Source organism: Pteronotus mesoamericanus, unplaced genomic scaffold (genome assembly GCF_021234165.1).
Source record: "Pteronotus mesoamericanus isolate MK-2021 breed Mesoamerican mustached bat unplaced genomic scaffold, CSHL_Meso_final contig_557, whole genome shotgun sequence".
NCBI classification, from domain to species: domain Eukaryota; kingdom Metazoa; phylum Chordata; class Mammalia; order Chiroptera; family Mormoopidae; genus Pteronotus; species Pteronotus mesoamericanus.
In genome coordinates, this window is record NW_026555200.1 from 7,471,819 (window position 1) to 7,497,694 (window position 25,876).

Sequence of the window (25,876 nt, forward strand, 5' to 3'; positions counted from 1 at the left end):
ATCAGCGCCATCAGGCAGTGCTATCCTCTTGCTACTGGCTTACTTCATGTAGCACCATATTCTCAGAGTTCATCCATGTGTGGTGCGTGTCAGAATCTTATTCCTTTTTATTTCAAGAAACTTTGTAATCATCCAAATGGGATCTCCACAAGACTTCTGCAAGTCTATTCTGGTCCCTCGAGCAGCCTCCCTGGGAATAGGGGCTTCCTTACAGAAGTCCTGTAACTGTCCCAAGGAGCAGATATCCCAGAGGTGGCCATCAGGTCACCCCTCCACAGGTCACTTGCAGAGGGGGTAGTCAAAACAACACCAGTACACAGGCACCAGCCCAGAGCCTGATGAGATTGGCTTCTACGGGAGCCCTCTACCCACACACAGGCACCACCGCCTGGTCTCCTCTGCTGGTTTGTGCTGGTGTCACCTGCCACTTGGCCAGGAGTCTGCACAGGGCCCCACACTCCCATCAAAGCTCCTGTCCCTCTGTACACAGCCACTCAGAGACAAAGGAGATAGCAGGACCCAAGGGCTGGGGAACTTGTTGCCTCACTGGGGAGGTGAGACACACCCCAGCACAGGTACACTGTCAAACAGTGGGTGACAAAGTGAGTGTGAAGGGTCCCTGCAGGTGGGCGCCCAGGAAGACAGGGATCTGAGGGACGGGCAGACTGGGCCTGAAGGAGGCGTTCGAGGGGCGGCCGGTGGCCAAATAAAGGCAAAAGGAGGGGGCACAGGAGGGGTGTTTGGAGGGCGGTAAGCAGCCCCCTAACTGGAGCAGGTACTTTGAGGGGGTCACAGAAAAGCACTGAGAAAGGCAGGCCCAGGCAGAATAACAACCTTGCCTTCAGCACCAGAGTGCGGATTTGATCTCACAGGGCATCTGTGAGGTCTGCCAGTAGGACAACGAGGCAGGGAGGGCGTCCGGCCAAGAGAGAGAAGTGTGGCGGGGAGCTGCGCTGATGATCGACCTGACGCGAGGGGCCAGGGCCAAGCCCAGGGGACACGGGAGTGAGGCTGTGAACTCATCAGGACTGGCAGAGCCGGCGACTAATTCCGTTCAGGGGACAAAAGAGAGAGAGTCTAAGGAGCACAAGGTGTGCGCTTGGGAGTCTTTAAAATGAGGTGGTTCTAAAAACCAAGTAAGCCGGCAGTGGCCCCCAAGTGGGAGGGAGGGCTCCCCTTACTTCCTTCTTAGGAAGAGGAAAGATGACACGTTTGACCTAATACGACATGCAGGTGCCCAGGAGAGGGACTCAGACTTGGGGAATGGTCCAGAAAGAGTGAACTGTCACACCCTGGCATTCCTGGAGCCCCATAAGGTGATCGCAGTAAGAAAGAGCAGAGGAAATACTATGCAGTAGAAAGAAAGAAGGAGCTCCTACCCTTCGCAACAGCATGGACGGAACTGGAGAGTGTTATGCTGAGTGAAATAAGCCAGGCGGTGAAAGACAAATACCATATGATCTCACCTGTAAGTGGAACCTAATCAACAAAACAAGCAAATGAGTGAAATAGAACCAGAGACATGGAAACAAGGAACAGACTGACAGGAACCAGAGGGGAGGGTACGGGGGATAAGGGAAGAGAAAAGGGAAAGGGCCTAGTTAAAGAACAAGTGTAAATGACCCATGGACATGGACAACAGGGTGGGGATTGACTTTGGGAGCCGGTGAGGGGGGTCGTGGGCAGGGGACAGCAACGGGGGGAAAATGGGGACAGCTGTAATAGAACAACAACTAAAAAAAGAAAAAAAGAAAGAGCAGAGGCCCCAGGCCTTGGTGCCCACCCTCCTGCCCATCAGCCACGGCGGGGGGATTTGTTCAGGGCAGAGGGCAGAGCTCTCGAGAGCAGGGAGCGGGGGGCGGAAGAGGGGTCTCTCAGTGTCACCTGGGCCTTCTTGAAACTCAGGTCTTACTTTTCTTCTCTTTTTTTCCAGACCCTCTCTCTACATGACTATTTTACTGCTTATTGACCAAGAAGCATTTAGCGTTCATTATAGGAAAATTCTATTACTAGACCTTTAGTGCTTCCATGTTAAGGTGTTATCTATATACATCTAATTAATTAATTAAATAATTAATAGCATTTTCCAGCCTCTTTCTACCCAGTCACCCAGGATTCCTGGGAAGGAAGTGTTTTCAGCTCCATTGTGAGCTTGTGTGTCCCCAGCTTCCAAGGAAGGTCGCTCACCTCCCAGGGGAGGAAAAATAAATTACTGGGGTTGCTAAATTTCGCAGCCGACCTGTGCAACTCTGCTCAGCCCTGTTCTCCACCACACGGAGGACAGTGCATCTCTCCCTACTGCCTGCCACTTGGGGGCCAAATCCAGACAGGACACAGCACAGGAACACACCTGGCCGATGCACCTGAGCCGCGCTCACTGACAAAGGGAGGCTCTGCTGGTACCTGGTCTCCCGAGGGTTCAGACGCCATGGAGCTAGGAGGGGGACAGGACCAGTGGGCCACCTTTGACCCCCACACCCACTGCGAGCAGCAGAGGCGTAGCATAAAAGCCAGCACTGGGTGGGCTTCATCCTGGCTTCATATTCCAGTTCGGACGCTTGCTGTGCAACCCAGACAGACTCCCTCCCTTCTGTGCTTCTCAGTGCCTGGCAGAGCTGTTGAAGGAAATTCAAAGCGGAGATAGGCAAGCTGGGCACACTGGAATACTACCTGGCCGTAAAAACGAAGGAAATCTTACCTTTTGTGACAGCATGAGTGGACCTGGAGAGCATTACGCTAACTCAAGCCAGTCAGAGAAAGACAAATGCCGTATGATTTCACTTATGTGTGGAATCTAACAAACAAAATAAACTAACGAAATATAAACAGACTCATAGATACAGAGAACAGACTGACAGCTCTCAAGGGGGATGGGAGTTGGGGGGCTGAGTGCAAAAGGTGAAGAGATTGAGCAAAAACAAACAAACAAACAAAACCTCATAGACACAAACAATGGTTTGGTGGTTACCAGAGGGAAAGAGGTGTGGGGGGGGGGGTAGAAGAGGGTAAAGGGGGAATAAATGGTGATGGAGGGAGACTTGGCTTGTGGTGGTGAACACATAACACAATATACAGAGGATGTATTATAGAATTCTACACCTAAAACCTATATAATTTTATTACCCAATGTCACCCCAATAAATAATAAATTTTTTAAAGTTTCCTCTTAGAATCTAATAATAAAAAATAGCTATTGAGCGGGGGGAGGGGAAACCACAGCGCCGGCCCGCAGAGTGCTCCAGGGTGCGGTGCCAGGGCTGTTAGCCGGTGCTGGGGGGACACTTAGGACAAGGATAAAACCGTGTAGAGCACGTCTGTTCCTTCCCGATACCCAGAGCCGTGCTTCCTGCCTCCCTAACCCTCCCTTCACACACGCAGGGTGGGGCGGTGTATGTTCTGAGCGCCCACCACGCGTCCAGGTCTGTGGTGGGCACGAGGGACACGCCACCCACAAGTCAGACCGAACACCCCTCTCCTCACGGCACTTCTGCTCTGGGGAAGAGGAGGTGGGTAATGAATAAATGAACTAAACAGATAAACAGGTGAAACACATGGTGTCAGACGCTGGTAAGTGCTCTAGAGAAACATGAAGCGAGAAAAGAGAAAATGGGGTCTGGTGAGGGGAGGGGTGCAATTTTAAGTTGTGAGCTTGAGGGGAGTCCTCGGAGACTGTAACCCCCCGAATCAGGCCAGAAGGAGGAGCTGGAAGGATGTTCTAGACAGAGGGAGGAAGCTCTGGGTTCCAAGCCTGGAAGTTCACTGCATGGGGTAGGGAGCGTGGAGCTCCCCAGGGTCTCCAAATGGTATTATTATAGTGCTGAGCACACAGCAAGTGCCACATGAGGACATCCTGAAGGGTGATTTTTCAAACTGCCATTTCCAGAAGGTCCCGGTTGCTGATGCTACAATACGAGCCGTTTGAACATTCCGCACTCGGCCCTGTCTCGGTGCCCGCGGCCCGCGGCCCCCAGCCCTGGGAGCCTCCACGTGGCGCACTTCATTATCGAACAGGTGAGCGGGGCTCCCGGGGCCTTCTCTGTAATTAGGGCAGAATTGGAGCAAGGGCTCTATTTATAACCCCCAGCCACCACCCAGCCACGGGTACAAGGAGTGGGTTTCGGGGCAGCTCCTATACCAACATCTCTATGTGGGCTGATTACAACAATTAATTTAATAGGGATTCCTCCACACAAACAATGTATCATTTTATTAGGAAACTCTATAAATGTCAGCGGTGCAATTCATTTTTATTAATTTTCTAAAATGAAATTAGCAGTGGCGGCGGCAAACAGAAGTTGTATTGCCTTCTCGTTCAGCAGAGTATTGGTGCCATTAATTCCTTAATACCAGGAGGCCGGTTTGTATGAACTCAGCAGTTAACTGCACCAATTAATTTCAATCCTAGAGATGGGCGGGGGGATCCAAACTCGACTCAACAACTAATTTAGGAAGGTCCTTGAACAACCGCAGCAACTTTTTCTCCTCCTGGGACAAGAAGCTTTCAAGTGTAAACACGGAGTGGATGCTGTGATACTGACAGGAAACACTCCCTCTTCACCCCCTGTCTTCATTGAGGAGGCCGTCCCCCTCAAGCCTGCAGAGGTTCTGGCTGATGCGTCCTGAGGCCAAAGCCTCCGGCTGGCCAGGGGACTGCCCTTCACTGACAAGAGGAACTGCGATGTCCCCGTGCAATAGCACAGACCCTCCCAGCATGCAAAGCAAGGTCACAAATATTGTATCATTCATCCTCATAACGGTCCAAGGAGGGCAGGGTCAGTGTCAGCTCCATTCCACACATGAAGAAGGAAAGGCAGGGCTTTTAAAGGGGCTAAAGTGACTTCTTAATGCCACAAAGTTGCTGAGTGACAGCCAGGGTTCAAACCCATATGCATCAACATTTGACATCCACGTTCCTTCTCTTTGCCACACGTGCCCCTTGTGCCTCAGGACGGGAAATCTCTTGGCTCTAACTATACTCCAAAAAGGCAAGTGAGTTGGGCATGATCGTGAGTGGCATTCACTGCTCATCTGGAACCCAAATTCTGAAGGCTGAAACTCGAGGCAGAATGTCCCCGCCCCCGACACGTTCGACCGTTCTGCCATCAAACAGTGGCTGCAGCTGTGCTCCCGTCTGCAGGCCTGAAATCAGCTGGCCGGCCCGGACTCGGCCGGACACCTCCCCCTCTGGCTGAACAGAAGCCCTTCCCTTCCACTCAGACTTGAGGAGCATGTCACTGAGGAGTGAAGGGCATATGGCAGGGCGAGAGGCTGCTCGAGAGGAGAGTAGCTGCTGGGCGTCAGGGGCAGCGCAGAGGCAGAACCCAGGCCGGTCTCATTCTCCCCTAAGAAGCTGTGGTGGCCCTTCTCAAAGCAAGGTCCCAGGCAGGCCGCGTCCCCTCATCACCTGGGCACTTGTCAGAAACATCAGATGCTTAGGCCCCAACCAGACCTACTGAATGAAACGCCAGGATCGGGCCCCGCAGGCTGTCCGCTTGAGTCGGGAATAACCACCCTGGCAGGAAATGCCCCCAGGAGAGAAGCAAGGTGAATGGGCCAGGCTCTCCATGGTCTGGGACACGGCTGTGCTCACCAAATGGTAAACTGTGTCACCCTTCACTCTCCACTCGGCCCCCACCCCACACTTCTAAGGAGGAATGTCCCTCCTGGCCCCATTCTTACTGTGCTTAGCCAGTGGTTTGTGAGCAGGCGTGACACAGATGCCACATGCAGCAGGGCTTTCCATTGCGCCTGCGTGGGTTGCCCGGGGCCTTTAAGCCTCCGCCATCCTCCTGGAGGACCGGACGTCCCAGACACTGAACAAAAAGGCGCGCCGGTGCTCCTGAACCCACGCCAGAGCCACAGCCAGCACCCAGGCCTGTGAGCAGGACAAAAGGTCTGCTGTTATAAGCCACGGAGTTTGGAGGTGGCTTCTTACACAGCGTTGTCACAGCACAAGGTGACTATTACAAGCCACATGATTTTATAGCAAAGGGAAGCATGGCCCAGAAGGCTGAGGAGAGGAGGGCACACTGTGGAATTCAGGGAAAACCACACGACCCAGAGCCAGCCTCTACCCTGCGCCCCCTGCACCGCCGGGAGCTGCAGGTCTTGGGAAACAACCTCCCTTTCCTCAATATCCTCTGGCCCCTGCACAGAAATCGCTGCCCCATCTGAAGGACACTATCCACTAAAAACCTAAGCCTGATGGAGTAATCTCTTAAAGAGCCTTCTAGAATGAGTGTCAACATTCTAGAGGACAAGACCCTCTTCCCTCCGTGGCTCAGAAAGGATGAATGGGTCAAGCTGGTGGCCATGGAGACAGAAGACACATGCCACCCCTTTCCCTGGTCCCAGTAACAAACCTGGAAAATCGAGTGCTTCCGCCCAAAGCAGGACAGACTGGGCATTCTGCACCTTCAGGTCAACCCACAGCCCAGTGCTCCCATAAGCCTCACTCCTGAAACTAATCAACACCTGGCCCTGTCACTGCTGACGGAAAAGCTGTGGCAGTTGGAAGAGAGGGGCCACATATTTCTGAAGCTCTGGAATGCAGCATGCCAGCACATAAAAGCTGAGAGCTGGAGAGCAGAGGAGGCACTGCCTTTAAAATAAACCCTGAATCCCAATTTCACCATTCTGCACAAAATAGTGTCGCAACCACAGGCAGAACACAAGTCGCCGTGTCTTCACCTCCTCCCTCTCTTCCCACTCTGGTGGCAAGAGCAGTCCAGTGTGAGGGGCAGGCAGGAGGTTCAAGGGCACTGGCCGCACAATAAACTGCACACTTAGCCACCGCTTCGGATCTGAGGACTCTTCTCACCGCCTTCCAGGATAACGAGACATTCAGTTTGTCAAATGCACTGAGACAGAAGTGGACAGTTCAGGTAGCTTCCCTTTTAAAAAGTAAGTTTCTAGACAACACTGGTGGCAGGTGGGCGTGCTCCCCAAAATAACCGTCCCCTGACATTCCTGCCCGCCAGGGCTTTCGGGCGCCTGGCAGGCGGCTTGAGCATGGAACCATCGGGTTCAAAGTCCCGACCCGTGTGCCGGCAGCTACACGGTTTTGAGTCCACCACATGCAGTCACACCACGGTCGCCGGTCACTCAGCGAGGCCTCAGTGCCACGAGCTATCAAACACAACATGGCATTTTCAACTCACCCGTGAATTGACAGGCCCAATCAGGTAATCAATGAAAATCAACCCATTTACTGTACACATTTGAAAAACTGCAAGATCTGGGGCATTACCTTGTCTTAGGGGATGTGGTGAGCCATTCCTCGTGTTTCTCAAATGTTATCAAATAAGCTGCGATTTCCTGAAACAGAAGAATAGAGAGATAATAACAACCGTTAGCTCCCGTTGGACCTGGGAAAGTGAGAAAGTTCTGTTGTTTCCCAGCTGCCTTTTCTTCTGCGAGACTGGAACTCGCCTCGGCCAGGAAACACTCGGCTTGGACTGCGCTTCTATTTTGATATTTTTAAAGCCCTTTCTATTCAACCTGCCTCACAATGGTAATCAAAGCACTGGGTTTCAAAAGAGGAGTCGGTGGCAAGAACAAAGATATTTATTTCTCCGTGGGCGGAAAACATCAGACACCATTTCAGATTCTAAATGTCATTAACTTAAGGAGGGAAAAACGCACGCCAACAATGGTCTCCACTCGTGCAAGGCTGTCATTGGGAAATTCGGAAGCTGGGCTGATCTTTCAACATTGTCACAGGAGACGGCGCACTCTCTCAGCTGGGTTCCCAGCCCCCTGAGCCAAATCCCACACAGATTAAAATGAACCAATAAAGCCATATTCCAGAGAGAGGGGGAGAGGGGGAGGAAGAGAGAGAGAGAAAGTTAACCTTTTGCACTACTGATAACTTAATCTACTGAGCTGAGCTCCAGAAAGAAGAGCGATGTCAGCAGAATTTAAGGCAAAGATGGAGAAAATGTGGGCACCTGAAGGTAAATTAAATATTTATAAACACAACAACATCGCTGCAGATAGAATTACTGATTTATTAATAATTTCCATGAAAAGCTAGTGGGTGACATCAACATAAGTCACTGCTCGAGCTCAGAGGCATGATATGGCCCATTACATCCAGCCCCAAAGAGACCTGCTATCGTGAAACCGGCAGGCGCCACAAGTTAACTGAAGGTTGCAGCAGCACACGTTTTCCTCGATCGCGGAGATGACACAACATGGAGCTGCTGCCCTTCACTGTCAGGCACGTGCAGAGAAGAGGCCCCGGCCTGAGCTCTCTGCAGCCAGGGGTCCTGGGAGCGGCCCTCCACCCAGAGGCTCATGGCCTTCCTCCACATCAGCCTCCCCTGGGCTTGGGCACAACGCGGCTGCCACCTGTGACCTGAGATGTTAAACGTGGCTTTGAAGAAAAAGCAGAGACCGACCACCAAAACCAGGTAAGCAGAGCAGGTTAAAGTGGAAACTGCCAGCCCTGCCATGTCATGTGAAGGCCACAGGCCCTGGTGGAGATCCGCATCTGACGTGATCGTGGAAACCAGCTGCTCCCACAGAGCCCAGGCCACCTCAGTCTGGAAGCAGAACCTGAGGCACACTCAGCCTTGCCTCATTGAATGGGTTTCTATCGCTGGTTGCAGCTAAAGAGGCTGATCAGCTAGAGCACTGTTAGAGCATCCGTGGGGCTTCGTATTCTGTTTCCTCTCCTTAGAAAACACTCCCTAAGGTCTCACGAGAGGCATCAGCTCCTTGGGCTGGCCCTCCTCACTCTTCATGACGGGCTGCCTGCCCGTCCCATGCTCCCACGGTGGCAGCACCCTCCACCAGCGTGAAGGATGGATCGCTGTATGTTCTAATTGCTTGTTTACTTGGGCAGCACTCCCCACTGGCCCAGGAGCTCCTCGGGGGCGAAGAATATGTCATCATTGATGTATCCCAGGACCTAACAGTGTCCTGATATGTGTTTGTCAGGCAGATGGATGGCTGGGTGGGCAGATGGATGGGAGGAGGGAAGGGAAGAGTGGACATTATGGAGATAAATGTGCGTATGTGAGTGAGTGCGTGTCTGTGCGTGTGTATTCTGAGTGTGTTGCATGTTTGTATACGTTTATCACTGAAAAGAGCTGAAGCAAGACCTTAAAAGCAACAAAAGTGCTTTTCCTGGATGTGCCCTGGCCAGTGACTTAACTGAGTCACTATAGGAAGGTGACATGCCACCACAGTGCAGCACGTGTGCTCCAGGTGCAGACAGACCGGCACTGGCTGCAAGCTCTGCCACCTTTTAGCTGCCAGATCCTTTTCAGTTTGCTATGAAACCGAGATACGACACCCTTGGGGCAGTTATAAGGAGTGATGATTCTTAATACACTTAATACATATGGCAACGCCCAAAACCGTTATCTACTATTATTGTCATTATAAGGTCTACATGGGTGTGAGCCACCTGTCCAGAGACCCATGATGAGGTAGGAGGTGCCAATGGTCCATCAGAAGTTGCCAGCATGGCTGAACTTGCTTTCATTGATCCCCACTCTATACCCGCATGCTCTCTGTGCCCACAATGAATGGTAATGCCACAATGGCTGGTCCAAGTTAGCTGGAGTCAAGCCTTTCATTTGTCTACCGGTGCCCATTGGGTTTTACAGAGCACTGAGAGCAGACAGTGGCTGGAGCCAGCGAGTAGCTCACCCGGGCCCGTGTGGGTACCAGCCCACCTACCTGAATTTTAGGAGGCTTAGTATCCAAGAAACTGTCTGTGCCAATTGGAACCCCTTGGATCCATGCCCTCGCCCAGGATCATGCTGAGAGCTAAGGGGCCCCCTGACCCAGAGGATGGGGACACAGTGCATCTGAGCCACCTCTAGATTTATCACAGTGCTTCAGGGACCCAGGCAACTAAAGGTCTTCATGAACATCCCTCAGCTAGCCCTCACCCGAACCCAGCAGAGCTCCCCACTGCAACTGCCCTTCAAAGAGGAAAGCTTCCTGGACCACTAACTGCACTCCAGATTCACCCTGGAAATGTTTATTGAGCACCTACTATGTGCCAGTCAGTGAACAAGACCACTAGGAAGCCTGCCCTGAAAGAGCTCATGGTCGAGCCAGGGAGAGGCGAGCCACTGTAACAGTCAAGGTCCGTGCTCCGGCAGGGCCACCCATCCAGGCGCCCCGTAACCAGACCAGGTGGGGCATCGCAGTCTGCTGGGCTGCTGCGCAAGCAAGCGGAGGCCTCAGGAAGCCACGCTGCCTTAGGAACTACCTTTGAGCACTCCCTCCTCCCCCTTCCAGACAAGAGTGACGGGCCCACAGAGAGCCCCCTTGGTGGACCACCCACCCCACTTCCAAGCAGCCTGAGCAAAAGAAACGAAACAGCTTGAGCCGGGCTCCCATACTGTCCTGCTCAAGTTGGCTAGGTGCTGGAGCTGACCTCGGCCACCAGGGAATGTAGCCACACTTGCTGCCTGGCCTCAGTTGAGTGGGGCATATCTGAGTCACCTGTCTACTCCCAGACCCATGCTTCCCAGTCTTCCCAGTCCAGTTCCTTCACCCAAGTCTCTGGTCACCTCGCCACCAGGTGGGCAGATCACGGGCTGATCTCTGCCTCCCCAAAGCTTAGGGACGGGCTGGGGAGATAGATGCGCACATGCCCAAGAGCCACACAGAATGTTAGATGCTGAACAGTGTGGAGCCAAGTAAGAATCATCAAAATTCAGAGCAGGAAGGTGAGAAGAGTGCTTTGGGCTGGGGCAGGGGATGACCAGGGGATAAGGGGCTTCACTGCCTGTGTCATCATCACCCCCCCAATGGCTGGCCCTGGCAGAGGGACGCCTAAGGCTGACTGCTGCCCTAGAAGCCTGTGGAGGGTAACCTCACCTAACCCTCATGAGAAACTATGAAGTAGGAAGCACACTCATTGTACAGGGAGGGAAACCGAGACTCCAGGTCACGTGGCTCCTCTCTGCAGAACCAGAACCCAAACGCACGCAGAGTGGTTCCAGGGCCCACACTCTCCACCACGGCTCTGAACTTCCTGAAGGACAGCGGCATGTTCAGACAGAGAAAAGCCACAGGTGGGGGACCGTGCTTCCCCCAAACGGCCGACAGCCTCCTGCTCCCCACGGACCCAGAGTCACATCACCACCCCACCTCCCTTCAGGGGACCAGGAGGAGTCAGGCAGAGCTGCCATGAGCAGGAGCCACGCCTTCGAACAGGATCAAGCCTATTTCTACCCTCAAACCCTTGTATGATTCATCTCCTTCAGGGAGAGGAAAATTCCTTCTATCCATGAAACCTTTGCTTAAAGTAGACAAAATAACAGGCCAGGAGAGAAGGCTCTATGAGAGGAAAAGAGGTTTGGAAAAGAAGGCTCACAGTTCCTTCCTGCCTGGCTTCCCTCTCTCCCCAAAGTCGCCTAGCCTCTTGCTCCGAAGAAGGTGGGAGGAAACACAGGTCTGGTCTATCTCTTTTTTATAGAGCAGGAAACTGGGGCAAAGAGAGCAGAAGGGACCAGCCCAAGGTCCAGACGGCTGTGGCCGACCCCAGGGCCCATGGTACCCAGTGTGTGCATGATTTTCCCACATGCTGCCTCTCAAACCCAAGTCTGGCCCAGGAAATTCACAGAATGCTACAACAAGGCAAGAGTGTGCCCAAGAAGTGAAAACAGAGACTCAAACAAAAACGTGCACATGAATGTTCATAGCAGCTCTTTTCACAACAGCCAAAGCATGCAGGCTGCCCAAGTGTCCATCAGCAGATGGAGGGATAAACAGAATATGGTGGGTTCTTATAACAGAATGTTGTTCATTCATAAAAAGTAATAAAGTCATCATACATGCTACATGGGTGAGCATTGAAAACATGATGCTTAGTGAAAGAAGCCAGACACAAAAGACCACATACTAAGTGATTCCATTTCTATGGAATGTCCAGAATAGGCAAATCTATAGAGACAAAGGAGATGAGTGGTTGCCTGGGGGAAGAGGCGTGGGGAGTCACTGCTAATAAGGATGTGGTTTCCTTTGGGGTGATGAAATGTCTGAAGCTAGACGGAGGTGAAGGTTATGCAACACTGAACGTTCTAAATGCTACTAGTGGCTAATCTCATGTGTATCTTATTGCAATAAGAAGGAAGAAGAGAGTGTGGACAGCCAGCGAGGCGGGGCTCTGGGATGGAGAACGTGCCAGCCCTCCATGCCTACAAAGAAGAGCCTGCAGGCCTCGCTCAGCTCCCGGGCTCCCTGAGCATCTCTCCCTCCCTGGATCCCAAGCCCTGCATCAACGCCGAGGAGAATAACTCGGCTGTCAAGATGAAGGAGTTCACTGCAGGCTCCAAAGCAAAGACTGTCCAGCTTGCGGATTTTAAATGTTTAGTTTGTCCTTTGGATGCTCAACTAGAAAAACTGCCGCCAAGCTCTGATGTCTGTGTGTGGCAGGGGAACAAACTGGAGGAGTCTCCGCTGGACCCTTTGATCTGCTTGGCCCCAGAGAAGCAGATGGGCCCCTCCCTAAGGCACTGACAAGCCCCAGCACGAAGGGCAGAAAGGGCAGGGCGCAGAGGTAGCACAGCTCTGCCCTTGGCACTCGTGCCTTGTCACACGCCGTGTCATCGTGAATCGCCCGCCAGGTGGGGCTGGGCCTGCCTTCCCCAGGCTGATGCAGTCGGATGGAGGACTGCAAAGCCCGCCCGAGGTGAGCCAGCATGAGCAGGCGAGGCTCAGGGGTCCTGCGCATAGGCTGCCCTGGGGACTAGTGGGTGAGAAGGCAATGTTGTGCCAGCCTGGCTCCTCGTGCCCTTTCCCACCTCAACCCCCAATCACTGATTCTGCCCTGTCCTGTTCACAGGCCATCTCCTCCAGGGAGTCTTCCCTCATGCCTCACTCTGCAGTGACCTCCAGCTTCTGGAACTTTCTTGGCAGTGGTTGTATCACTCCTGGACCCTAAGCTTTACGTCACTAGTGTTTATGTGCATGGTGGACCCCCTCCTAGGTTCTCAGCATCCAGGGAGGCTCCAGGTCTGTTCCTACATCCTGCAGAGCCCCAGTCAGATCGAGCATGCAGAGGTAGCTGTCGACACCGGCAAGGGTTGAATGAATGAATGCAACGTTCTCTTCAAAAGGATATGAACAGACAGAACCTGTCTGGGTTGAATGAATGAATGCAACGTTCTCTTCAAAAGGATGCGAACAGACAGAACCTGTTTCTGAGGCCACTCTTCCTGCCATTAAGACTGGAGCCTTACGTGAAGAGGTGAGCACCCCCCTGTTCAGAAGGTAGCCCCCCACCAGGCCAGCAGTGCCAGAACAGCACTGTCCTGTAGAAACATGACAGGAGCCACAAACACCAACCACGGGGATGTCTTTAATACCACTAGAAGCTAATTTTAAAAAATAAAGTAAAAAGGAGCAGGAAAAATTAGTATTTAGAATATATTTTATTTATTAATATATTTTCTACTTTAAATCAATGTATCCAAAATATGATTTAACTAATTAAAAAAGGGGTCATGAGCCATTTCGCACCCTCTTTCCAACTACATTTTCAAACTCCGGTGTGTGCTGTCCACGTACCACCTGCCTCGGTTTAGAGCAGCCGTGTCTCAGGTGCTTGACAAACATGTGTGGTCGCCGTGTAGGGCAGGGTGGCTCTGGACGTAAATAGCACAGGAGCCTACAGAACCGGCACACCGTGTGCAGCCAAGCCCTGTGCACCCACAGGGCTGGCATGGGGCCCGGCTGTGAAGGCAGGCGCGTGGCAGCGACGGCTGCCCGGGGAGCAGGGCTGCCGTCAGACTGGTCTGTGCCAGAGTACAGAGCCACGTCCTGGCCCTGGCACGGGGGCCTGCGCCTCTCTGGGAGAGGGTACTGGCGTCTCAGAGGGGTGGAACGCCCCTCTGTCTCTCAGCCCAAGCTACGGTCACGTCCATGCCCTCTCCAGAAGAAGACACCGCCCGTAGACACCCCACAGAATCGCCCCCCAACCCTGGAGAAGGTGGTTTCCTGGCCACGGTTTCCCCTGAAGCCGCCCTCAGATGAAGGACAGGAATCTCTCTCCTTCCATTGTCCTCAGTCAGCTCTCCTGGCGCAGCCCATCCCCCCTGTCTTCCAGGCAGGGGTCCAACGTCAGGGAGAGGAGGGCCAGTTTCCAGGGGCCCATAGTCCTTATTGGGACAAATTAAACAAACAAAACGACAACCAACTATGTTTTGTTTTTTATTCTCCTGAGTCCAAGTAGTAAAAATATTTGTGGGCTACATAATCTGATACTTTGCCCCCAAAATTGGATCTTTCGACCAAGTGATAATTTTGTGAAGTTTGCTTTTTATGAGAGTTCTGTGCAAGGGTTTTATCTGTAAGGGACCAAAGCTGAGTGAGAAAAAAAAAGCCAGGACTCTCCTAGCAGCTGGACCCCGCATCTGCCAGAGCCACAAAATGCAATTATATCACTCCCAAACGAGAAGTAAAAATATCTTGTTTCCAATACTCTTGGTTTTAAGACTCATTCTTAATGTCCTCTGGGCATTGCTAAGGTGCCAGATCTCTGGTTATGTACTTTATTAGGGACGTGTGAATGTCATATTAATGACCAACATGTTTACAGTGGAAGCAAATTTTCCCAGAACCCACCACTCACTGCACTTAACAAAAAACAATCGGCCTTGATGGAAGTAACTGAGCAGCCATTCTGAGCCCGGCAGCCAGCGGCCCCTCTCACCTGCTCTCTCCCTGAACCATGCATGAAGCTGGTAGGTCTTCTCCTCCAAGATAAATATTCCAACCCTGGGTTCAATGGTGCAAAGCCCCCCTCTACACGTCCCTGTCCCCACCCACTGACATACTTCTGAGCACCTAGTGGGCCAAACCAACACCCTCTCTCCACAGGATGTTCTGGGTCCTCATCCACAGGTCCAAACCAATGCCGAAATCATGCCTTCCAAACAGCCAGCTGTTGTTCTACACAACTGACGTATAGAATAATGGTTTATACATTTTTTACGATGGGTACTCCTCTGACACTTTATACAGGTGGTGATGACCAAGATTTCGGTGATACACATGTGTCTGGAGAGCTTCCTGCAAAACAGTGAGTAGCAATTCAGGATAAACTCCTCACAGCCTGGACATGTGACATAAAGCCTGGCCCAGTTGGCTGGCTGTTATTCAAACACGGTCAGGCACTCTCATGACCACCAAATTGCCAATCAGAGCAGAAACAATGAGCCATCATAAAAACATTTGGAGTGAGGTTCAGGGAAGAGGCAATCCATTTCCTTACTCACTCATTGGTCCTATCATTCGATGAATGACTGAGCACCTACTCCGTGCCAGGCACTGCGCCAGGCCCTAATGATACCAAAGACGTGTGGGTGTTGGTCCTGGGACACACAGCTGGGAAGACAGACAGGGCCCAGAGCTGGCGTGTCCGCCGCAAAACAGACGCTGGATGCTAAAGGAGCAGCACGAGTGGGGAGCCTGTGCCGCGGAGACAAGCAGAGGCTGTGCCAAGGAGCTGACATCTCTGCTGGGTCCCGAAGACTGAGTAGGGGGTTGCCAGGCTGACACGCGGTCGGGGCATCAGGGAAAGGAAACAGCACGGCAAAAGCAAGAATGCGAGAAAAGCAAACGTGTCCAGGGAGCTCTGCGTCACATGGAGCAGCTGGAGTCTGCTGGGCAGGGGAACGACACGATGCGGAGCGGGAACGGCTGGGGTTAAAACGCGAGGGCAATGGAGTCTTAGCCACCGGAGCCAGCGGGATCCTGTAAAGCTCTGAAGCAGAGGGGAGACACAAAAGCGCTGTGCTGAGGGACCATGGCTGAGAGGAGACTGCGACTGGACACTATGATTACAGCCCGAGAAAGATACAATGAGACCTGAACTATGACGATGAAAATGAAGAGTGGAACAAAGGTAAATTTTTTTCCAAAAGTGAAATAAATGGGGCTTGCAAAACAACCAGCTGCAGAAGCTGAAGGAGAGCAAGGCAGCAAGGACACCTCCAAAGCAAAGGCTGCCCGGGGCTGAATCTGCCCAACGACGCACTGGCTGGGTGCACACAGCGCCTGCCCCCATTTGGTTTATTTGCCAATATTTAAAGATTGGGAGGTGGAAATTCCCAGCTTCTCCTGAAAAACAAGGTCTGGTACCTCTGGACTCACATCCCTGCAGAGCTCGCAGTGGCTGGCGCTGCGGAGCAGCTGCCCCTTGGGGTGGGCACGCTCCCACGTGGCCACCTTCCCCACCTGGCTGGCGGGCTGGCTTCACTCACAATACCTGCTTGGACCTTTCAGGCACATGACTCTGGGGCTCCCACTCTGACGTTTCCAGATTGGAAACTGAGTGGATTGCAAGACCCTAACTGATACAGGTTATCTGGAAATAAATATACTTAGAGCAACAGATTGGAGCAGAGAGATATGTAACCCTCACTGCCCCTCCGTTAAATGACATTTGCTGATTAAGCTGTTCTGAGGATTGCCCAACTTCTTTCTCAAAAGTGTGCCTTGATTAGCACTAAATTATCTTTTAGTGCTAATCTCACCCTTCTGTGTCCTGCTTTGTCACCCAGAAGCTGGGCCCTGTAAACATTTCTCCTGTACCACTTGGCAGAATGGGAACCTTCAATAGAGCAACAAAGTGACCCTGCAAGGTGACAGTGGCAAGAGGACACCTCCCTCCTGGTTTCTGTCCTCTAGCATTACCATCGTTACCATCATCAACACTGATATTTACAGCAGGTGCCCAAGGGCCGTGAAGATGAGCTCCATTACCTTCAGGGTGCACTCCCTCCCTCCAACAGCAGGTGGCAGCTCGGGTCCACCCTCAAGCAACAACAAGCCCCTTCTGCGAGCCACTGTGCTGTGCCCTGCGGTGGCCAGTGTGTTCCCATGGAGGCCTGTGTTCTGAGGTGGCCTGAATTCCAGCCTATGGGGTGCGAGGACTACTCTAGTCCTTAGTTTATTGGTTGTCTACTCTTCCTCAACCTGGAAGAGTAGCCGCTCTTAGAATTTTCTTTCACTCCTATTAGTGGCCAACAACCTTTTATTAGGTACCAATTCCTCATACTACATTTTCTCTGTTCAAACATCCAATATGGTTTCTCTGACCTAGCTGGACCCTGACTGATACAAGGATTGTCCATGTCCTGAGGATACTTAACATCCTAGAAAATCTGTTAAAAAGTACAGGGGGTGGAAAGACACCAGGAGAAGAGCAGGTGTCGAGGGGAATATCCAGATGACCCCAGGGAGGACCCCCCAGCAAGTCTCCTGGATGCCAGCCACACAGCAGTATGAAAGGCACTGGAACAATGTGTGTCCCACACTTTAATTTGTGAGAATAACCTGCCTGTTTGGGGAGGTAAAAAGCATTTCTTGTAGAGTGAGAAAGTTACGCCTTCTCCCTTCAGCTGCATGATATGGGCTGTGCCCCTTCCTCCCCTGAAATATGGGGCAACACACCTGTGTCACAGGAGGTGATGTGTGCAGATTCCTGGCACACAGGGGTCACTGGGTTAAAACTTTTTTTAATCAGTTTCACTGAGGTATAATTTACATACAATAAAAAGCAATTCATTTCAAATGCACAGCTCAGTGAATGCGAACAAGCAAATCCAGCGTGTCTCTGTTGCCACATTAGAGAGAGAAGTCGTGCACAGCAGCTCTAGAAGTTCCTCACATCCTTTTGCAGTCAGCCAGCCTCCAGCCATTGCGGATCTGCCTCTGTCACTGAGGATTAGTTCTGCCTGTTCTAGAATTTCATACAGAGGAAATCATAGAGTATGTACTCCTTTGGGGTCTGGCTTCCTTCACTCAAAATGATGTTTTTGAGATGGATCCGTGTTGTCCGTGTATCACCAGTAACCCATTCCTTTCCATGGCAGAGAATAATTCCACTGGATGGGTATGTCATAACTTGTTTATCCGTTCAAATGTTGAGGAACATCTGTGTTGTTTCCAGTTGGGAGGCTGTTATGAATAAACTATGATTAACATTCATTTACAAGTATTTGTGTGGACAGACATTTTCATTTTTCTTTGGTGAAAACCTAGGCATGGAACTTCTTGGTCATGTGTTAAGTATGTGTTTGACTTTATATGAAACTGCCAAAGTGGCTGTGCAGTTTTATAGCTCCGTCCAGGGTGTATGATGAATTGAAGCGGCTCCGCATCTTTGCCTACACTCGGCACTGCTGGTCTTTTCAATGTCAGCCATTTTAGTGGGTGGGGAGTTAACTCGCTGAAGTTTCAATTTGCTTTTCCTTAATGACTCAAAATATTTAACATTTGTCAATTGTTCATCTACCATGATATATCCTCTTTTGTGAAATCTGATTTAACTGTTGACTAATTTTTAATTAGGCCCTTTGTACCATTATTGTTGAATTATAGTAGTTTTTGCTTTTGTTTTTTGTATTCTGGATATGAGTCCTTCAACAGGTTCACGTAATATTTTCTTCCAGTCTCTGGCTTACTGTTTCATTTTCTTCAAGTCATATTTCAAAGAGCAGAAGTTTTTTATTTTGCTTAAGTCCAATTTACCATTTTCTCGCTTCCTACCCAATTTAAGAAATCTTGTCTACTCCGAGTTCTGTGCCTTTTTATTTGGGATGTTTAGACTGTTCGCATTTTATTTCATGTAATTATTGACATGGTCCAGTTTGAATTGACCATCACACCATTTGTTCCCTTTGTTCTTATTCCCTTTTCCTCTTTTTCTTGCCTTCATCTGGAATAACTACTTATCTATAGTATTCCATTGTAACTCCACTATTGGCTTATTAGGTTTGCCTCTGTTGTAGATGTTATTGCTCTAGGATTTACATCAAGCTTCCTTAACCTAATCGAATGTACCTTCAAATAATATTATACTACTTCATGCACATTTTTAGGGCTTAAAGGTACTTTCACTGCCCCTTCTGTCATTCCTGCTGTTGTTTGTTGTCATTTGTTTTACTTCTAGATATACCATAGAGCCTGATGCAGCAATTTAAGCAATCAACTGCCTTTGAACAAATTGAAAATGAAGGAGACACATTTGCCTACACACCCACCGTCCGCAGCACTCCTCGCTGTTTGGTGCGGCTCCAGGAGTTCCCTTGGTGTTGCTCTTCTTCATGTGCAACTCCCTTCAGCATGTCCCGCCGTGCAGGTCTCCAAGCAATGACGCCTCTGACGTCTGTGCGTGCGTTGATTTGTGTGTCTGCCTGGTTGCTGGAAAACATCTTTACTCCGTTTTAATTGTTTTAAGGCAATTTCACTGCATTCAGAATTCTAGGCTGACAGGTTTTTCCCTTCTCCACACTTCAGAGCTTTCATTCCATTGTCTTCTGGCTTGCATGGCTTCTATGAGAAATCTGCAAAAATTCTTACCTTTGTTTGTAATGCATCCCTTTTCCCGCCCCCTCTGGTTGATTTTTAAGGTTTTCTCTTATCGCGGATTTGAGGTAATTTGATTGCAGCGTGCCTTGCTGCGTGCTTTTCTTTGTTATTTATCTTGCTTGGGGTCTGGTGAGCTTCTTGAATCGCTGGGTTTATCGTTTTCATCACATTTGGAACACTGTCAGCCATTGTATCTCTAAATAAGAAATATCAGGCTTTGCTCTGGCAGGCATTTGTGTTACTCATGCATCGACCTGGTCCTCCCAAGACATTTCTGATCTTTGTAAAGGAGGGCCTAAGCCCCACTGTTACTCTTTCTCCATCTGTACTGCGTCCCCCATGTATTTAAGGAGGACTCTGCAGTCTGGCTGGTCAGAGTCTGAATACCGCTCGGTCCTGTATGAGCTCTGGGAATTTTTCACCTGACAGCCCTTAGATGATTTTAGCCCAACCTTGTGGAGGGTCACCTTACTCTTCGCAGCTTGGTAGCCAACAGAACTCTTCAGGAGACCCAGGCAGACTTCTGGAGCACTTTCTCCACAAGGCTCTCTCTTCTCTGATCTTCTGCCTTCTGAATTCTGGCCATCTCAACCTCCCCAAACCCTGCCTGATGTCCGTCTCCCCAGTTCAGCAAGATGACTGTGCTCTGCATGGAGCGCGTCCCCTGAAACCGCAGCTCTGAAATGCCTCCAAGCGGAAACACCAAAGAGAGAGTTCAGGACCCACAGTCTCCTCTTGGGAACCACAGTCCTACCTTGACTATTGCATAACACCTCAAAATATTTGTTTCACATATTTTGTCTGGTTTTATAAACGTCGGTAACAAGAGGGCAAATATGGCTCCAGTTACTGTATTAGACAAGCAGCAAAAGTCTTGCCATGAATTTTTAGATTTCCATTTTATTCTTTGAGAGGTCTGCAATCTTTGATAAAGGACGTAGCTAGCCTGAGGCAACAGGGTTAAAACTTTGTTGGCGCCCCTGCAGCCTCAGAGAGAGGCTACCATGAAGCCCATGGGGACCCAGCCTTTTTCAGAAGAAGGTGGGGGGGGGAGAGAGTGTCCAGGGACAACTGAACACTGTCTGCTTTAACACTACCTGCCCTTTGCCTCCACCCCGGCTGGATAAAGATGTAGACTTGCTGATCTGACACATTCAGTTCAAGAGTCAGAAGAACCCAGGCAAGCCCAGATTGCTGTTTAAGTCCTTCCAGGTTGTTATAAACCTGCATATAAAACAGAAGCAGTGTTGCAAGAACTTGCCTTCTTTTTCAAGCTTGGCAGGATTTTATCTGCACAGAAAGTGTCACTGACAGCTACACAATGCCAACTCCCATTAAGAACTAGGGACAAGGGACAAGCTATATAAAAATACCCTGCATCCACTTGGTCTTTGTGTAGCCACCTCCCTTTGAGGTAAATTCTGAATTCCTGGCTGAATAAATCAGAAACTTATATCAGTGTGTGTGTGTGTGTGTTTTCTTCCTCGCAATAAATAGCCCTACCCACAGTGCTAAAAAGTGGCATCCCTGCTCTAACAAATGACTGAGTAGAGCCTTTTGCAAGTGCGTTTTAATCACTGAAAGAGGTCAGAGCAGGCTCTGAAAGGAGCAGGCCGGCCCCGGTGCCTCCGGAGACAGCGGACAGGTGTGCATCTTGCCTTGCTCTAGGCCCTTTCTGCCTCCAGCTAATGCGGAGCCACCTGGCTGTGAACAGCTAAATTTCCTTGCAGAACAAACCCCAACACTCATCCTAACCCCTCCCCCAACCCCAAATCCAACAAAACTAATAAAAACAGAAGCAAGCAATCTTAAAATTAACACATCCAAGATACAAGCAGAAACCATTGATCAAAACCTCCTATCTTCCCTCACAGCCAGCAGTTCCAAAACAATGCTAATGCCCCGTTGCGGAATCCCACTATCTGCAAAGGAAGTTCGCTCCAGAGGAAAGCCACGGATAGAGGGGCACAGGGGCCGGCAGGGGAGGCTCCTCAGCTCCCGCAGAGGGGCCGCAGCACCCCAGCGGGGCGGGCTGGGAGAACGGCAGCCAGGGAGGCGCTCCCACCAGGCACAACGCTGGGGACAGACCTAAGGAGGAGTGCAGCGGGAAGGGAGGCTCGACAGCTGCTCGCCTCCATCTGTGCAAAAGCAGAGCAGAAGCCGATCTCACGTCGGAAGAAAATAGAGTCAACAAACATTTTTCCTTAAATTCCAGAACTGCCTGAATTCGGAAAACACGGGGATTGCAGCTAAAGTAGGTAGCACGTAAGATTAATTAGCAAATGCCTCCAATCCTTAATTCACACTTCAAACAAACAAGTTAATTGTGTAGCTAACAGAGTGTGACTTGATTATAGGCCACTGGTGGCCATTAGTAGATGAAAGGTGTTTGGATTTCATAACCCGCCTTCGTAGGAGAAGTTCAGCTGAGTCACCGCCTTCATCTGCTAACACCTGTGATCATGAACCCCATGTGGCAAGCAAGCACCCCAGCTTTGAGCTTTTGCAACCTAAGAGTAAACACAAGGAGAATTCATGAATTTTCTAGAGGTAATTGTTCCACCCTGCTTTGAAGAGCAGTTGAGTCTGCTCTCAGAAGACCTTAACATATGCGGGAGTGCAGCCTTCCCAGCTGACACACAACTCCAAGACCCGCTGCCACGCTGCTCCTGCGGGAATCCCTTTGGGAAAGCAGAGCAGGCCTGGGCTCCCACCCACAGGCATTGCCGCTCCACCGTGCGCAGGTGCTGTTCTCAAAGACACAAGCCGAGGTCCGGCTGCGGCCTTAATAAAAGGACAAACGGGAGATGCTTCAGAAAACGGCTGTGGGTAAGTCCATGCCAGTCTTCCCCTGGACCGTGTGGGCTCTGTCCTCAGAGTCTCGGGTGGCTTGAAAAGCAAAAAAGAGCTCTGCCTCTTCTCTTCCTTCTTGGTAATGTCAAGCAGGAAGGTGAGACGTGAGGAGCCCACAAACATCACCTTGTGTCACCTGAAGAGCAGCACGGGCTGCAGGTCAAAGGCACAGCCTGCCAAGTGCATCCTCCTGAGAGCCTTGCGATGAGGTTCTCAGGCCCAAACTTTCATGAAAAGGGGGCCACCTCCCAAAGCGTCCTCGCAGGGCGACAGCAGGAGGAGGGCTGGACTGGTCTTTCCCCTGTGATGTACAAAAAGAGATTCCAGTAAAGAGGGCCTCCCCCATCCAACGCGATGGCAGTCTACAGAGTCGGTCCCAGAGTATCCACAGCCAGCCACACGCCTGGGGGAGCGGCTTCAAAGTGACCTTCTTATCCTCATGGGTGGAGCTCCCTCTGTCCCTGGGGGTCTGGGTCACGCATTAGGGGAACATAAGCCATGGAGAAGACCTGGGCCTTCCTCTAAGGAAGACCAGGCACCCAAGTTACAAAATGGCATGAGACTCAACACCACTGACATCCCAGAGGCTGGAGGAGTCACCATAAGGAACCAGTTTGTGACAGTGACGGCAGGAAAGGTGGGAGGGGGGGGGGCTGTCCTTGGTGCTGAACCAACTTTGTGTTCCGGGGTGGCGATTTCTCACCGCACGCTATGAGTGAGTCCCCAAACCAATCGAGGGTGGATATTGGTGGTGGCGGTGGCGGCTGTTTTTAATGGAATGGAACAGAATGGAGCAAAGTGGGAAACAGCACAGTGCACTGCAGGTAGTCTTGTTTCTTGAAATTTTGTTCAGATACTTCATCATGGGTATGTACGTCACATACACCTACGTAGGCTCCCTCATCCCTGGGTCCTCACATTCAATGAAGGGCTTTAACCCGGTGCTAAAGGGGTTAACTGTACACTAGGAATAATGACTGTTCTATGTCAGAGGCAGTAATGAGGATTAAATGAGTTAATTTATGTAAAGCACTTAAAACAGAGCCTGGCTGAACTAACAAGGAAAATAGGGACAGACTCATAGATGGAGAGCAGGATGACAGCTAGTGGGGGTGGGGCGGTTAGGGGGTGGAGGGATGGAGCCCAAAGGAAGGACTCATGGACACGGACAAGAGTGTAGTGATTGCTGGGGGGAGGGGGTAAAAGGGGACTAAAAGGGAATGTAAAAAAATACAATAAAAATTTTTTTTAAATAAAATAGCCCTGGTTGGTGTGGCTCAGTGGATTGGGTGCAAACCTGCAAACCCAAGGGTCGCCAGTTTGACTCCCAGTCAGGACACAGGCCTGGGTTGCAGGAGGGGGCGTGTGAGAGGCAACCACCTATTGATGTTTCTCTCCCTCTCTTTCTTTCTCCCTTCTCCTGTTAAAAATAAATAATAAAATCTTTTTTAAAAATAAAGTACAATAAAACAAAACAGAGCCTGGAACTCAGTAAATGCCAAACAAGAGTTAATTGCTATTAATATTTTACTTCGATGTAAGTTTAGGTGGCAAAGATTCCATTTACACAGCCATTTAAAAAAAGCCATTAGAATTGAATGCTTTATCATACAACATTGAGGAGAAAAACCAAGAAACAAAGCTGCGTAATGGTGTACAGCCTAAAATAGGTTTTAAATATGTAAACAGGATAACAATCTCAAATATGTAATTAAAGAGTTCCCAAATTCTGGAAGAAAATTTACTAAAAATGTTAACAGCAGTTAGATTTGGGTGTAGGGCCTCAGATAAATTTCTCTTTCAAACATTTTCTTCAACTTTCCATTTTTCCCTACAATTAGTGTGTTTTTATAATCAGAAAAGAAAACCTAGACTTCAAAGACTCTAACTCAAAGTCAAAGTGGCTTTCATCCTGAGATGTGCCATTCTGCAAAGCAGGCAATAAGGCCCAATACAGGAAGCAGGAAGCAGCACATTTCGTTTGTCACACAGATGAGCCAAGCACTGTGCTGCAATGTGGTGTTTCTGCCCTTCTGATCTTTCTGTGACCCTTGGTAACTGCTGGGATGGGAAATTCACCAAAACGTCTGATTTCCTTCTGGCCCAAGGAGGGCAGAGTAGCAGAGGTGACCTTAGCCAACCCGGAGCCCGGACTCCCAGCTCGGGCCTCCCAACCACACCTGGTCCACAGAGAGCCGTTCACAGTGCTGGCCAATGCCGAGTGCTGAGTTTCCAACGATACCTCATGGAATTTTCCCGATAACTCTGGAATATAAGTAGAGTCATTGTCCTATTTTGTAAGATTGGAAAACTGAAAATTTTTTAATCAAGTAACTCCGTCATTCCATGTTTAGGCTCCCCTTCAGAGGAAACCTCCTTTAAAGAGTACCTAGGCTCGCTTCCTCCAATGTGTCTCCTTTTGTCCTTTGTTAAGCCCATGCCTCTCAGGTCTTCTTCCCGCCATTCATTCCATCAAGACAGCCCTTGTGGTGACCGATGCTTCCCCATCGCCAAAGCCAACAATAAGTCCTAGTCTGGATTTCACTTACCTGTCAGCCTCTTCTAGCACTGCTCCCTTCTTGCTGAAAGGCCGCCTTCGCTTAGCCACCACAGCTCCCAACTTCCTTCTACGTCTCTGGCTGTTCTATTTTTCATCCGCTCCCCCTCCTCCAGCCTTCCCAGCAGCAGTTTGCCCAAAGCTCAGCCCCCGGGCCTCCTCTCTATTTGCACGCGCTCCCACCGAGAACCGCAGCTCTAAACATCATCTCTACACTGACTGCCCCAAAATTGGTATTTTCAAGCTGATTTCGCCTCAAAACCCAGGTTCACACATGCAACAATATACTAAATAACCACCTGAATACCTGCTGGGCATCTTAAACTACACGTCTCACACGTGAACACACACGCAGACACAACCCCATCTCAGCAGATGATGGCTCTCCCTACTCCCATAGCTCAAGCCGACATGTGAGAATTGCTGCAGTCTCCTCCACTTCTTCTGCATCTCATATTCTATTCATGAGCAAATCCTATCACCCTACCTTCAACCTGTGTCCAAAATCCAACTGTGCTCCCACCTTCCTTGCTGTCCCCTTGGCTCAAGCCACCAGGACCCCCGACCTGGAGAACTGCATGGTCTAGTTTGCCTGCTCACACTTTTGCTGCCCTCACCAGCCAGGGCAAGCCTTTCAGAAGCCTCCTACCTCACTCAAATCAAAGTGCGGCCATCCAGCCCTGCGTGTCCTGGCTGCACTGCCTCCCTGATCTGTCCCCTGTCACTCTGCTCTCGCCATGCGGCTTGCTGTTGCTCCCTAAGCCAACCAGCACGCTGCTGCCCTGGCCTTCCCCACTGCAGTTCCCTGTGTCCAGAAAAGACTCTTCTCCCAGAATTCCTCTGAGCTTACTTTCTCACCTCCTCTGGGTCCAGCCCAAATGTTCTCTAATCAGCAAGGCCTTCCCTAATCACTGTACAAAAGCAGCAGCGCCCCCTACACCCCCTGCCGTCCTCACCCGTGTCGGTCTCTTCCATAGTCCATGTCGCCATCTGACATTCAGCAACCCACTGTACATATTGCTGTACTGTTTTCAATGGTCTCTCTCTGGTCCTTGCCACCCCCACCCCTACCCCCACACTGGAAAACAGATTTTCTCCACCTTGATCACTGCTTATCCC

The 25,876-nt window shown here is 50.5% G+C and overlaps 1 protein-coding gene across 1 annotated transcript in view; it reads right to left on the reverse strand.

The window, feature by feature from the left end:
* Positions 1-25,876, reverse strand: part of CAMTA1 (calmodulin binding transcription activator 1) — a 723,509-nt gene that overhangs the window by 486,469 nt on the left and 211,164 nt on the right. Inside the window, exon 4 of the mRNA XM_054579829.1 lies at positions 7,250-7,317. The gene's annotated coding sequence lies outside the window, so the exon portion shown is untranslated. The remainder of the gene's footprint in view (positions 1-7,249; positions 7,318-25,876) is intronic.